The following is a 16069-nucleotide window of genomic DNA, read 5'->3' as shown; positions in this document are numbered from 1 at the left end:
GTTGGTATTCCTAATAGTTTATATTTGGACTGCGACATTTGTATTACAAAAGGCTATGACAGTCTCCTTTCAGCAGTGTCTGGTAATTATATTCAGAGCGACGCCTGGAAAAGATAGTTCACATCTATTGCCGGCACATCAATATTTTCTAACTTTTGACACAATCTAGCACCTTTGCGACATAATTGAGACCGTTTAATTTCATGATTGCTGCGCAGCGTGATTATTTCATGTACTTTAATGTGGGACAGAGGGGAATGGTAATAGATATTAAGTCTAGTGCCCGGGCATATGTTATGGTGTTTAGAAGAGACAAGGGCGTCCTGTATGTATCGCCCGCTTTATGTGGCTGACTGGCTAGGATGCCATCGGTCATATTGGTGTTTAAAACCACATAAAAATCCAAGTTCGGGGGCATACTGTCAGGGTTGCTGTTAATCCGGCTGGCGAGCCACAATGTCCATAGGTAGATGGACTGCCACACTGTTAGGAAACCGAAACGAAATGCGAGCGTTTCTATTGCAGGGAAAACGGGTATAAAGGGGTCAACCGCGTTAAGCGCGGAGTTTACAGAAAGCAGTTAAGCTCGGTATAAGAGTACGGCAGATCCGACTTACTTTTTAGGCTAATGGGCATGCAAAACTTCCCCGATTTATTTTGATTAATGAGTGTAACGAGGGTTTATCATTATCAATAATATTGTTTGTGTTGGGGAGATTGGTTAAAAAGAGTATAATCATCGGCTCGGTAGAGCGGACGCCATTTGTGAGTGGTGAGAAGAAGGAAAGACAAACGTCCACTCTACCGAGCCGATGATTATACTCTTTTTAACCAATCTCCCCAACACAAACAATATTATTGATAATGATAAACCCTCGTTACACTCATTAATCAAAATAAATCGGGGAAGTTTTGCATGCCCATCATACCAACAAAATTACCCCAAATGCAACATACCGAAGAACTGTCCATAATTTACACTTTGTCTGGTGTGGTATTCCACCACTTACAAATGGCGCCCGTTTTACCGAGCCCATCTACACACCTCTATGAGCGTCAGTTTCAGCACAAATACTATCGCTGTATCTAACTGCCTTTTTTCCCTTAGTTGGTAAAAAAACCTATACGGCCAACCCTTCCGTGCTCATTAAACATTTTAATTAAGGATAATACAATCCCAACCAAGTTTATCAATTCAATACCAATTTGCGCAGCAAACATCTTTTACTTCCGGGTCCTCCCCTTTAACTCCCGGATCCCGCGACTGCGAGATGCGGAAGGACACGAACGAGGAATCGCCATGCTGGGAGGACTTTAGGACTGTAGGCATTAGCCTAAAAAGTAAGTCGGATCTGCCGTACTCTTATACCGAGCTTAAATGCTTTCTGTAAACTCCGCGCTTAACGCGGTTGACCCCTTTATACCCGTTTTCCCTGCAATAGAAACGCTCGCATTTCGTTTCGGTTTCCTAACAGTGTGGCAGTCCATCTACCTATGGACATTGTGGCTCGCCAGCCGGATTAACAGCAACCCTGACAGTATGTCCCCGAACTTGGATTTTTATGTGGTTTTAAACACCAATATGACCGATGGCATCCTAGCCAGTCAGCCACATAAAACGGGCGATACATACAGGACGCCCTTGTCTCTTCTAAACACCATAACATATGCCCGGGCACTAGACTTAATATCTATTACCATTCCCCTCTGTCCCACATTAAAGTACATGAAATAATCACGCTGCGCAGCAATCATGAAATTAAACGGTCTCAATTATGTCGCAAAGGTGCTAGATTGTGTCAAAAGTTAGAAAATATTGATGTGCCGGCAATAGATGTGGACTATCTTTTCCAGGCGTCGCTCTGAATATAATTACCAGACACTGCTGAAAGGAGACAGTCATAGCCTTTTGTAATACAAATGTCGCAGTCCAAATATAAACTATTAGGAATACCAACATGCTTGAAGTACCTGCTGATATATGAGCGTTTGCATGTTTCGTTTTCTGTGACAAAAGTAGAATACACATTTGCTGTTATTGTCAATGGGGCAGACTAGCTTCATGTATTGATAGCATGAATTTGGACATCTCAGTTGCAATTCTGTTTCCTTTTAGATTTTGACTCCACATAGTGAGAATCTGCCTGACATTACGTCCTATCTAAACATGTTGTACATATGCTTGGATGTCAACACAATTGCACTCATGAATTGTTTTGTTTAAATTAACAGGAAATGTTTTATCACTGAAGTATTATAATTTTATACCACGGATAACGCATATACTTCTGTAACAGGAATTTTCGACGTGAATTAACTCATCTAGGTACTATGACTGTATTTTATTGACTGCACTGTCATTTGCCTGTCCTTCAACTTTCCTTTGTCTTAACACCTTGGGATTCTCTGTTTGACCAACTGAACTTAGTGACTTTCCTCTTTACACTCCCATTTACGTTTATCTAAATCCTGCGGTGGGTTTGTACATCAATACTTTATAACTCACTCAAGCGGCTTTTGCCTGATACTTGTTTTGCGGTTTTTTGAATTCCTCTGATCACTGCACTGTATTCAGGCACCATCATTTTCTGGGCACAGAAACTAACTATTTAGGTTTTCTGCACTAAAGAATTAATCTAAGCACTTCCGCACACTCGGTGTCCTCTCTGGTTTCTCTTGGGGTCATTTGCTTGTAGTTCACTCGAGTTTTAAAACTTTCTTTTACTCCTTTCAACAGCCTTGAGAAAGCCCCGGCACAAATCGCCAAGAGGGGGCGAAACACGTGTCGGCTGTCCTCATCGTATGAATTAAAATAAAGTAATTTTTCTACAAACAGAGAGATTCTTGTCCTTCATATCACGAGCTGAAAAAACGGATATTAATCCTGGCAAATAAATTCAATCTTACGTGGAGATCACACTCACAACTTCTTAAAACTGTTTCCTTAACCCTGAAGCCCAAGAGGTCCAGAGCTTCGAGTGTGTCTCCATCCGCTAACTAACCACACGTATTCAAGTGTTGTCTAAAGCCTTGAAATCCTTGGACCTTTGCTACCTCATCCACGCCATGCTCAGAGGCGTCTGTCTGTACAATGAATTCCTTTGAGAAATTGGGTGTTGCAAGCACTGGAGCGGTGCACATCGCGTGCTTCAAGGTCTCGACAGGCAGCCGTCCAAATGACTTTTCGTGGCTGCTTTTTGGAAGTCAATTCAGTCAGGGGGGCTACGATGATACCATAGGACCTTTGTTTGAGTTTTGGGGGCTCCAGGCCATGATGGTCTCAATTTTGGCCTGGTCGGGTTGCACTTTACCCCCGCCCACCAGGTGTCCCAGGTAGACGACAGATCCCTGTCCAATCTGGCACTTGCTAGCCTTGATGGTTAGGCTAGCACGTTGCAGAGCCTGTAGCACCTCCTGGAGATGCTGCAGATGGTCCTCCAAGCTGCTCCTGATAACAGCTATGTCGTCCAGGTAGGCAGCTGAGAAGGGCTCCAGGCCAGACAGCACATGGTTAACCAACTGTTGGAAAGTGGCCGGAGCATTCTTGAGCCCGAAGGGCATCACTCGAAATTGAAAGTGGCCCTCGGGGGTGGAGAACGCTGTTTTCTCCTTCGCTCCATCCGCCATGGCAATCTGCCAGTATCCTGACGTCAGATCGATGGTACTGAGATACCATGCTGTTCCCAGCGGGTCAATCAGCTCATCCGCCCCAGGGATCGGGTGAGCATCCGTTTTGGTCACAGAGTTCAGACCATGGTAATCCACACAGAGCTGAAGTTCTGGTGTGGTGCCCGGTGGGACTGCCTTTGGCACCAACACTACCGGACTAGCCCAAGGGCTGCTGGAAGGCTCAATCACCCCAGCTCCAACATGGACCCTGGAGGCTGCTCTTGATCTTGTCGGACAGCCGGTAAGACTTGGTTTTCACGGGAGGGCTGTCCCCTGTGTCCACATCATGGGTACACAGATGTGTGATTCCAGGTGTGAGGGAGAAAAACGAGGCGTACTGCTCCAACACCTGGTGGCAGTCCCTCTGTTGCTCCATCCCCGTCAGGGTCTTGTTGAAGCGCACTACGAGCCCGTTAGTCTGGGTGTGGTAAGGAGTGGAAAACTGGTAGGTCACTCCGCACTCATTCCACATGGCCTGCATGTAGGCCGACATGAAATTCGTGCTTCTATCCGACACCACGACCTTGGGGAATCCCACTCGGGCAAAAATCCCCATCAGGGCCCGCGCCACCACAGATGCAGTGATGGTCCTCAGAGGTATGGCCTCTGGGTACCGGGTGGCATGGTCCACCAACACCAAAATGAACCGGTGTCCCGAAGAAGTAGGAGGGTCCATTGACCCGACAATGTCAATACCGACCCGCTCAAAAAGGGTCCCGACAACCGGGAGCAGTTCCAAAGGGACCTTTAACTTAGTCCCGGTCTTGCCACTCACCTGGCAAGTCTTACAGGTCTTGCAATAGGTGTCAGAGGCAACTCGCATTCTTGGCCAATAGAAATGCGGGACCAACCGTGCAAAGGTTTTCTCCTGACCCAGGTGTCCAGCTAAGGGTATTTCGTGTGCCAATTCTAGCAAGAAGGCCCGGTAGCATTGGGGGACACTAAGGCCCTTGGGGATCCAGGCACCGGAGCCTTAGGCTCACTGTAGAGGAGGCCATCCTCCCAGTACACATTGTAATTGCCGGTCTCTTGGTTGGTTGCTTGGGCTTCGGCCTGCCGCCGCATGCCTTCAAGCATGGGGCACTCTCTCTGCGCCCAACAGAATTCCTCCTGGGTAGGCCCTCCTTCTACATGCCACTTGGCAGGGGTCGGCAAGTCCCCCACGGGAACAACATCCACCTCCGTGGACTCCGGGGTTACCTCCGTGGGCTCCCCATCCATCACACGGGGCGTGTACTCAACAACATCCTCTTCTTGACCAACATTGGGTTGGGCCGGAGTCTCAGGCTCCAACCCGGGTTGAGTTCCTTGCTGGGCAGCCATGGACCTCGTGACCACGCAAGTCCATCCTAGTAACCCCAGCATTTCAGTGTGGGCTTGGAACTCCACTTCCTTCCAGGCGGTATACTCCAGATCGTTCCCGAGCAGACACTCAACTGGCAAGGCAGAGCTTACAGCAACTAATCAATGGGCCCTTGACTCCTCCCCACTCAAAGGGAACCTGAGCCACAGGTTAGTGACTCAGACTGCCATCAGCCAATATGGCCGGATGGAATACGTCAAGGATCACTTGCTCCAGGGACACCAGCCGCCTCAACACCGTCGTCATGCTGGCACCTGTGTCCCTCAGAACCTCCACATCCTGTCCTTTAATCTGCACCCTCTGCCTGTATTTGGCAGTGTTCGATGGCAAGGGCGTCACTGGGACCATCTCTCTGTCCCCGAGTGAGACCAGGGTCAGGCCTGTCCATTCCCCTCCCTTATCTAGTGGCTACTCCTTCCCCAGCACTACACTAGCCACCCCGGGGCTCTTACCTCCTGTGGGGGTTGGAGATCTTTTGCGACACTGAGGATTCCCCTTGTAGTGTCCAACCTCCCCACACTCATAGCACCGGACAGTTCTTGGCTGCTGACTTCTGTCAGGGTAAGTGGGTTTCGGGGATCCAGATTGAGGTGGGGAACCTACTCCTTTCCCAGGCTGCCTATTTTATGGGCCTCAAGAGAATTCCTTTCTTTTATCTCCCCCCTCTCTCTTCTGGGACAAACCCTGTCAACCTTTCGGGCTGTCTCCCCGGGTCCCTTGTGGGACACCCGAGTGCTAACCCAGGTATCCGCCTCCTCCGCAAATTCACGAGGGTTGGTCAGCGTGTGGTCCACAAGATGTTGGCGCAGCTCCGGAAAACACTTATCTAGAAGGTGCTCTCTTAAATACAAGTTGTACAGCCCTTCAGAGTCGTTCACTTCGCTGCCACGCACCGAACCATCTAAAGCCTTCCGGGCATAGTCAAAGAAATACACCCAATTCTGTGTATGCAGCTTATGGCTACTGCGGAACCTCTGGCGATACCTCTCTGGGGTGAGGCCAAACTTCTTAAGTAGGGCGTCCTTCATGACAGGGTAGTTGACTTGGTCCGCTTTCTTTAAGGTCAGGAGTGTGTCCCTTACTACGGGAGGTATGTATCGATACAGACACCCCCCCCCGTAGATCTAGGGCACCCAATGGGCTACTAAGGACACTATATACGTCTCCAACCACTTGTCAATGTCATCCCCCACACTGTAACTGGCTATCACCTCCTTTGGCAGATAGAACTTAGGCTCTCGTGGAACCTCGGGTACGCTGCCACCATTCGTACTCCCTTGCAGCTCCAACTCTTTTAAACTAAGCTTGTGCGCAAGCTTCTTCTCTTCCATTGCTAACCTCTTTTCCTCTCTGTCCTTCTCCATCTTAGCAAGCTCCCATCTCAATTGCCTCTCCTTCCTCCTGTCCTTGTACTCCTCTGGTGATGCACTCCTCCTAGACACCGTACTGCCTGCCCCGTAACGTCTCTCTGGCAACACATTCTCACTAACATCAATGTTCAGTTTCCAGGAGCTTCCACAGTCTGGGCTATGGGCAGAAAAGGCGGGATGGTATCGCTACAGTATCCTAATGTCCCAGACAGCTCCTGGCTACTAGTATGTTGCTAAAAAGACCACTCTGCAGTAGCAGGGTCCTCTGGCATGTTGGTAGGAGAGAGCACCTGCCCCTTAGCACTGATTGGCAGTGGTAAGGCGCCCGGAGACCTAGGTCCAATGAAAAAGATGGTGGAAAAACAAGGCAAGGGCAAAAAAAACGGGGAAAGACCACTCTAGGGCTGACAGGTGGGGTTTTTTAAATGGAACCTCAGGTCTCCGAGGAGGATAAAGGTGTTGGAGTCAAAATGAGGAGTGCAACAAAGTCCATGATGTCACTGGCAGAGTTGCTGCTGGGTTCTGGTGGTCTACACAAATCTTCTGCAGAAGGTGAAATTGACTGTGATGTGCAGCTTGATCGTGAAGTTTTCTGATGGTATCATTGAATATGTTGGTGACTCCACCTCTGGGCTTGTGCTGAAGGTCTTGCCTGGTGAACATGTAGCCAGCAGGGATGGCTATAATGATGTCTGGTTCTGATGTAGTGTTCAGGCATGTCTCCACAAGGAAGAGCAAGTCCACAGCGTGGTCGTGCAGTAGGCCCATATCTCCATGGCCTGCTCGGTAAGCAAGCAGATGTTGAGGAGCATGCATGCAAGTGTAGTGTGCTGTGCAGGTGGCAGTGAGTCTGTGTATCAGCAGTAGGGGGGGGTGCAGTGGGCTGCTGATGCAGGAGTGATGGGAGTAGGGTGAGTGAGAGGGCATGGCAACGTGCAAGAGACACAAGTGAAGGCTCCCTTTGAGTTGTCTGGTGCAACAAGGTGAGCAGTGGCCGGAGTTGAAAGCACAGAGGTGCACAGCGGGGTAGTGATGGGTGAGGGAAGGCCACAGCTCTTGGGGCTAGATTCACCAGCAGTGCATCTCCACTGCAGCCAACATTAAAAGGTCCTAGGAGGGGGGAGGAGCGCAAGTCATGGTGGATGTGGAAAAGAAAAGCACAGGAGGTGGGAAACCTGGAGGCAGCAAAAAAGGTAGGATCACTGAGTGGGAGAATGAAATGGGAAACAAATGCACAGAGAAACAGCTTCACAGAGCAAAAATGGGCAAAACCAGATAAGGTCACAAATAAGGGCAGAAAGAAGGGCAAAAAAGACAGAAAACAATGGCCAAAAACAACATAGAAAAAATCACAAGAAAGAGGCACAAAAGAGAGCAAAACTAGACAGAAAGAAATGGGCAAAACCGTGGGAAAAAAACATAAATATGGCGCACCAAAGTGTGGCAAACAAGACAGAAAGCAATAGCAAAAACAACAAAAGGCGAGAGAGAGAGGACTGGAGCAGGTCGAGGTGGGTGCATCAAGGGCAGGTCCGGATCCAAAAGCTGTTTGCCTGATTGGATGACCTGGTACAGGTAAGTCCTGTGGCGGAGGAGGGTTAGGGCTGAGCACCAGCTTATGTATGCTGTTTCTGTTCAAAATGTTACAGCTGCTAAACAAATAACTAGTGCTCCTCGGAAAAAACATGTTTCAAGGCAGAAAAATTAGCCACTTTTTTGTAGTATAGTAAGGTGGTAACACTGGCCAACATACTGTCCAGGTTTTTGACTGTATCAATTGGACAGAAACAGAATCCTATTACTTCTTGTGAGAATGAGGAGTCACAAAGCTTGTGACAGCCACAATGTATCACCACCTACACTTTGTGTTCAGTATCAGCATTTGCCTGCCCATCGACCTGTGAATATCCACGTGGCACTCCTTGTAGCAGAACTCTGTGAGGACCTCAATCCTCCTATAGGAACGCTGAACCATTTTTAAAACAAGCATTGGCCAAGCCAATAGGTCTCGCAATGTGAGGGCTATTGCCTTTGTCAATGTTTATTGGCCATTGACTAGTGCGTTGACATTGTCATTAGGGAGTGCACTAAAGTAAACAACACCGGACTTGTAGAAAAAAGGGGCATATTGAAAAAAAGGCACGATGGAAGAGAAGATAAATAAAAGGAGAACAAAATAAGAATTGGTAGAAAATTAATAAAGAAAAAACAAAGGAAAACTAAAGGAGAAAAACACACTGAAAACAATCACCATAGAAAGGTTACAGAGTACACACTACTCCTCAGAGCTGCCTCCACCAGCATCAGCACAAACACCCTGACATTGAAGGATGGGTTGTCTGACTGCAATGGAAGGATGAGGCAGTCCACCATTAATAATGTGCCTCAGCATATAGGCTTGCAATAGATGTGACGTTGAGCAGGATCGGGAGGGAGGTGTTCCCTGAAGTAACGCTTGCATGTATTGTCTGCGCTCGACTCCTTTGCGCCATCTTCACTGGCTGCTTCCCAAAGGGGCAGTGATGCCTCCTCTTCCTTGATGCCTGGCCACATTGGTCTCACGGGCAGTGTTTCTGAATGGGAAGGCCACCATGTTGCTTCTCAGCTGAATACAGTTAGCATAGCAACAATGCACCCCCAGTGAAACACGTGACAGCAAATGGGCTTCATGCAGAAGTCAGGTTTCTACATATGTCCTAGCATGTTAATGCCAGGCCTAGTGGCTCTGTCAATGCTTGTTATGAATAATAATCGGAGGGCGAGGTGCATGGGAGAAGGTAGGAAAGTTTAGTGGGTTAAATCTTCCATCCCATTCATCGGTAACCTGAAAGCTAAAGTTCCGAATCCCGCTCTGCGTTTCATCTTTAAGAGGTTGATAACAGTTATAACAGCCTTTTCACCGTGGGAGTAAACGGCGCGTAAAGCAATCAACATTATCGCAGCAATCACAAATATGAAATTACAGTATTTTACTAGATTTCTAACATTAGTAATTATAAATTGCCTAGCATCTGATTCGGATTATCTGAAAATGACACTTTTATTTTACACAAAGCAGCCCTCGAAACTGCATGCCTGCATCTGCAGGTTACTTTACCGAAGGCAGGCTGGATAACATAATGAATATTTGTTATTTAAAATTAATTGTATATAGCAATAAAATGTATGCTATCATCGAAAGACGAGGTTATGCGATTCCCGCATTTCACAGCATATACAGGCAGAGTGAATTATGATTCTATTATTCTATTGTAAAATAAAAACATGTGCACATATTAATAATTTATAAATGAATGTATATTGTTTCTGTAGGATAGACGCAGACACCCAAAGCCAGATACCTAGAGATGTCATCCTTGCATGCTGGATGTGTGTGAGATGACATATTTACCAAATGCATTTAATTAGGTTGTCTAGAGTGCATATTCTGACATTGTTTGAACCTGAGCAAAGGCAAAGCAAGACATGCGTTTTATCACAATGGCAATTGTGTAAGCAGTTGAAAACAAGCATTCTTTGAGGTACAGATGGAAAAGGCAGAGAAAGCCTTTGAAGCCCCAGCAGAATGCAAGACACTCCAGTAACTCTCACCAGAGGGTGGAATGCACCATAGACAGCCAGAGCGATATAGAGGAGACAGTGGAAAGGGACTCGACGGGTGACATAAACACACTTCAAAGCGGTACAGATTAGAAAGAAGAAGAGACCATGTAAAACATTGGTCAGCAATACAGTAAAGAAGGGACAAGCCAATAAATCAGAGACATGTAATGTAGATATACAGAAGCAGAAGAAACTCCCCAACACCGAAACAAAACGCAGTACAGGGTGGTACACACACATAACCATAGACCCCGCAAATACTGTACATGTGGATCGTGGACAGAAGCTGGGGGGTGATATTAACAGGAGCTTAAGAGCATATGTTAAAAGGCCCCTAGTTTCAGACTCAGATTTACAGTTACTTTTAGAAGCCCGAGATTGCTACCAAATATGGTGAAAGTAAGCATATGAAAACAAGAACACACCGCCCTTTGTTAGTCTGCCTATAAATGTGCAACCTTTTTTTATCTTAGAAATCTAACTCCAAATGTGCAATGAGCAATCTTTTGGAAACAAGTAGGTGTATACCTGTAAAATAAATGGAAAACTCGACTTTCAGAAACGGGCGCAGTGCACAGCGGGCGATCTAGTTATTGAAAGTATAAACTAAATGAACAATGACTGTGGTGTGTGCGTTTAGAAACAGATCTATAAACAGCAACACAAAGGAGTGCTATGGCGGTGAACTATTGATGTACGTTTAGGAGAAGCCCGGGCTGTAAGTGGGATGAAAAAACTGGGTGATGGGGTCTCTCATAAGGGCGTGGCTTAACATAACAAGCATTTGCAATGCAATAGGTCTCGCATAATTTAAGTTTGAGCTATTGGCATTGCTAAATAATGCAACACCCATAGCTCAAACATTAATAATGCGAGACCTATTGCATTGCAAATGCTTGTTTAAAGGAGGCCTCGAAACGGGTTTCTATCAGGCTCTGTTTTGTGCCCTGGCTCAGGCGGTCCATTTTTTTCCGGACTGAAGTGACAACAAGCCACTTTTCACTAGTGGAGAAGTTACGGCATGACGTCATGCTAGGTGAGCGTTGTAGGGGAAGGGAAATTCTTTAACGAGAGTCATTTTCTCTGTGGATTTCCTTTCTCTTTTTGAAAACTCAGGAGCAGCAACATTGTCATGGTGTTACCAGGGTTTTAAGTGGAAGCTTTTTCAATAATATATACAAGCCATAGTTGCTGCTTATTTAGCTTATGCAACTAACAACCATTGACAAAGGCAATAGTCCTGACTTGGTGTAGGTATGATGTTTCTTGCTGTGTCATATCTGGATGCAATGACAGAAACTGAAAAATACAAGTCGGGCGGCACAATGCTAAGCACAGATTTTAAGCGTACCTGATTTTAAGCCACGCCCTTTATTACATTGGCCACGCCGCCTTTGTGAGACACCCCCCCCCCAGTTTTTGCATCCCACTTAAAGCCCTGCATATAGGGAAGTATAGATTTACTATTCTTACCTCCACCTCAAATTACCATGATAATATGCTGGTAGGCGATATGGTGGAATGGACATAAATGCGGGTCGATATTATGGTAGAATACATGGATTGCAAGGCCCTCTCCTCCCTGCGGAACGTCCACCTTCAGAATAGCACTGTCCCATAACCAGTAATAGTGCACCTCTTCTTCCACACCATTTAGCTTCCTGTGAATGCATGCCTGCATCACGCAACAACATACATAGGTACATACATGCACGAATAATGCGTACACGTATATTATTTCATAAAACTAGCCAAACTGTGGCGTGGCGGATTGTTGCCCAAGGGGAACCTAGCACACTGTCTAGATTTTGGTAGCTAGGGAGCAAATAGTGCCATTCTAGTACAATTTCATGAGGGTCTACGCATTTTAGCCAAGTATATAAATGAGAAAAAAAGGTTTTTTGTTAATTTAGATTACAATGAGCGCTTGTCAAACACCAGGGGGAGGTGGACTCGTGCACAGTGCTCCTGTGACGTCGCCACCTCTCTTTCCACTCGGTCGCCATCCTTGCTTCCCTGTTCCCCACCAGCAGGTACCCTGGACTCTCCTCCTTCAAAGCCTGCTTTTTGGCAGCGCCTGCTTCCTTTTTGAGGAGTCTCGGTGTGGCACGGTGAGGGCCTAGCGGTTCAATGCTGATAAGCAGATGACCAGAGAGCGGGCGCGCAGGGGAAGGCAGGCCCGGCCCTGTGTCTGAGGGCGGCGTTGGCACCCCGGGCCGCTTTGTTTGCCAGAGGCTCTTAGTCCCTGCTCTCATGCACACTCGGAGGGCTTGTGGTCGGCCCCGCCCAAGGGAATGAATAATCGGGTTGTAGAGACAAACACCTCGAGGTGATAAGAAAGTTCTGCAGCAGGGTGCACACGCGCGCGCCACCGACCGTGACACAATATTTGTGCCGGGGTGACCGGTAGAACACATTGAACTATGGAGGGCGCGAGGTCTGGGCCTGATTACGGGATGTCTGTACAGGGTGCACGAGGCGGGGCCTAGGCATGTTTATCGTGTGAACACCATGCATGTATCGCATGCTCTTCTGCAGGATACGCCATCAATGCAGGGCCCGCTCAAGAGCCTCGTGCTTAAGAGGAGCCTCGAATGCAGGCCTGGTCACAGACTGCATGACCCCTCTGGCAGGAGGACGTGGGGTTCCCTAATCAAATACTTGGCTGTAAATGCAGGGACCCCTATGAACATGGAGCTGATGGTCCATGTCCACTGCGCACAGGACAGGCTATGGTTTAGACTTTAGTGCTGTTTCTCCAGTCTCCAGGGGCCTTGGACAAAGTACTTCCCAGAAACACAACAGCTGCTTTGTAAAGACCAGTTAAACAAGCAAGTGCGCCAGCAGGGGGAGGCGTGCGCGGCAGCAGGGGGAATGCGGGGGACCTGCGCGATTCCCTTGCGGGAGTGATAATTGATACCATATGATGCCGCTCGCTCCGGCAAGTGAATCGCCACACGTGCACGCATTGCCACTCTAGGTAATGGAACGCGTGCACGTTTTTGGCTGAAAAGCCGAAGCGATTCCAAAAGGTCTTTTTGCCTATGGAGCGCATGCACGCTGCGTAGGCAAGACCTAAAAACTAAGGGCCTTATTTATGAAGGTCTTGCGCCGCCGGTGCGTCACTTTTAAAATGGGAAAAAGTGACGCACCAGTGGCGCAAGGCCTTCATAAATGAGGCCCTAAACATCTGACCGTACCATAGTGTGTCACCCATCTGGTATTTTGTTGCTTCTGTCATTGCACCCAGATATACAATGCAACAAGTAACATTTTCCCTACAACAAGTCACGACTATTGGCTTTATCACTGGTTGTTAGTTGCATAAGAAATATAAGAAACAACAATGGCTTGGATGTATATAATATTGAAAATGCCTCTGTTTTTGTGGGAGAGATTGTCTGCCTAACGGACAGAGCAGCCGACCATGGAGCTAAGGAAGCAGGTTCAAGCCTCAGGTCGGCTCAACATCTTTTGATTCAGAAAATGAACATGTTCTTATATAATGTAACTGGTGCACATAGAAAGAGCTCCGATACCTTTGGGTCAAGTTCGAGCTATATAAAAGCAAAAAAATAAAGTTCTGGGATGATGAGGCTGTTAAAGAACTATAATGAGTCTCTTTGAAAGCAGTGAAGGGTGGCATTGTTGCAGAGTTAAGAATGAGGGGAGGGCAACAATGGAGAGCCCGATAGGGACCGGTTTCTGCACCTTCTTTTTAGAGCTGCTGGTGCTGTGCAACAATGACTTAGGAAGCTCCACTAAACGTGACCAGCTTCGCTGCAAGTATCTAGGCAATGTGAGGGGGAGGGGTGGGATTGCGACCTGGGAGCAAAAAGCAGCAGACAGGGAGCAGAGCCGAGCCTTACTGACCTCGTGGGGTAGTGATTGTGAAAAGCGCTCTTAAGTAAAAAAGGAGGAAACAGTGCCCTACAATGCCTGCTGCACAAGCTGAAGGGTAGTTGGGTGGTGTGCTCGGGGTGGGTAAAACACCTATGCCTGCCCTCCACGAATGGGGAGGACAAAAAATGGGGCAAAGGTGGTGCCAGGAAATGGCAAACGTAAGGGTGGACTGCAAGCCCACATATAGCTACACTATGTCTTGGTTAGAGACAGCGCATTCTCACCGTCTTGAGCCGAGACCTAAGAATGGAATAAGTGCCTAAATAAAGGAGTTGCTGTTTCTTGGTACCTATAATGCATTAGATTTCATGCAACTTTGCAAATATAGTGCGAAACGCAATTATTTTCCCCTTATGCCCGCTAAACGCAAAATGGAACCCAAGGCAAAAGAAAAAGCAATGCTCCTTCCACCCACTTATTTAGAAGAGTCAAGGAGCAGCAGTTGTATTGCCTTCAAGGACGTGTGGAGACATGTTGGGCCATATCACATAAAGTGAGTAATGAAAGACCGGTATCTGCCACAGTTTTTGACCACTTAGAGCTTCCAGTACTTGAAGAGCTGGAGAAGCTCAAGTTCAAGGTTCTTTATTTCCTACATAGTTACTTAAAACCATTGCAATGTTAGTACGTAAAATATAAATTAGAACATAAAAAACATCTGTATGTATAAAATGTCCACAGGGTATAGGCAAATACCTCCATTTTCGCTACTTAAAAAAAATATATATATATTATGATAGCAATCTTCAAGATAAAACCGGAATAAAACCAATTATTAAATGTCTCTTTGCAGATAAAGCAACTTATGTTTTGGTCATGATACATGTCCTTGTGTAGCTAGCTATATGTTACAGTTCCATTTTTTTCCAACCAGCCATAAACTTCTTTCTACAGGTCGTCTTGAGCTGGAGAAGCTTTATTGTACCACCTTAGACAGTGGTAATGTTTTGTCACTGAGACTTAAATGGAATGTACTGCACTTTGCTGAAAATGTAGCAGCGTTTATTGACAGCTCCAAAGTGAAAGAGAACACAGCACAATGACATAAAAACAAACAGCAGCACAACAGAAACATAGCAGGGCACAATAAAAGTAAAAACAAAATGCAACACAACAACTACATTACAGAACAATACCATCACAATCCAATAATGCAGCACAAAAGCATAATAGCGCATCATCACCTCTATACATTGGAACAACACACATATGAACACACATCCTGGGCACGCATTAGTATCTCGGCTGTCTTTGCACCAAGCACTGCCTTAACTTACCACTAAGGACATGTATTAGCAACAGTCACAAATGTGTGGTTATCCGGCTTAGTGCCCCCTAAAGTCTTACATTCTATTGTTATCTTCTAAAATCAGGCCACGCTTTTTACCATTGTGTAGTAATGCAAAGCTGTCCAGATAAGAACACTTAGAAAGGCCAAAGTATGTCCACCTTTGCAAAGGAAGGCATCGACGCGTTCACTGCAGTACATATTTGTGTTCCTTAAGGCTGTCAGTTACTCAGAAAAACGAAAGTTCTGCACTCTGACGAATTTGCTTTGAGGAGCCGAGGACAGAGACCAGTAAAAGTGTCTCCCTCACTTCATTCTCCACAAGCATCTCCACAGCCCACCTCTTCATTCCGTAAAAATGAACTTGGCCTCTTCTGCCTGGATATTTTCGGCATGATCAATACCCATAAAAGAAGCAATTACTATCAGAATTGTGTTATAGATTAAAATGTGAATCGTGCCGAGTGCAGCATACATACTGATTCGAACGAGGACAAGAAGGTAACTAAATAAAAAATCTGAATCTCAAGTGATAAAATTAGATGAGAAAATGCCTGCAAAATGAAATGATCGCTATTACAAAAGTAAACCAAAATTGATAATTAAAATGCTGCCTGGAGCAGAAATAGTATAGTCAAGAAATATTTCTACTTAATATGACTTAACAGGGACTATCTCTTGAGTTTCCATTTTTTTTCGTTTTTATCTTGACAAAACTAAATGTTTGCAAGAAAATTAAAAAGCTGGAACCGTTAGTGGAATATGATTTATTCTATATGTACTTGCCTAGCAACAACTTCCGCATGTGCATTGATTCCGGGGATTCATATCTCATCATTAAATGTGCTCTGGGCACAATGATTGTACGCAGGG

This window comes from Lissotriton vulgaris, chromosome 4_1, assembly GCF_964263255.1.
Source record: "Lissotriton vulgaris chromosome 4_1, aLisVul1.2, whole genome shotgun sequence".
NCBI lineage: Eukaryota > Metazoa > Chordata > Amphibia > Caudata > Salamandridae > Lissotriton > Lissotriton vulgaris.
This window is presented reverse-complemented; position numbering follows the sequence as displayed.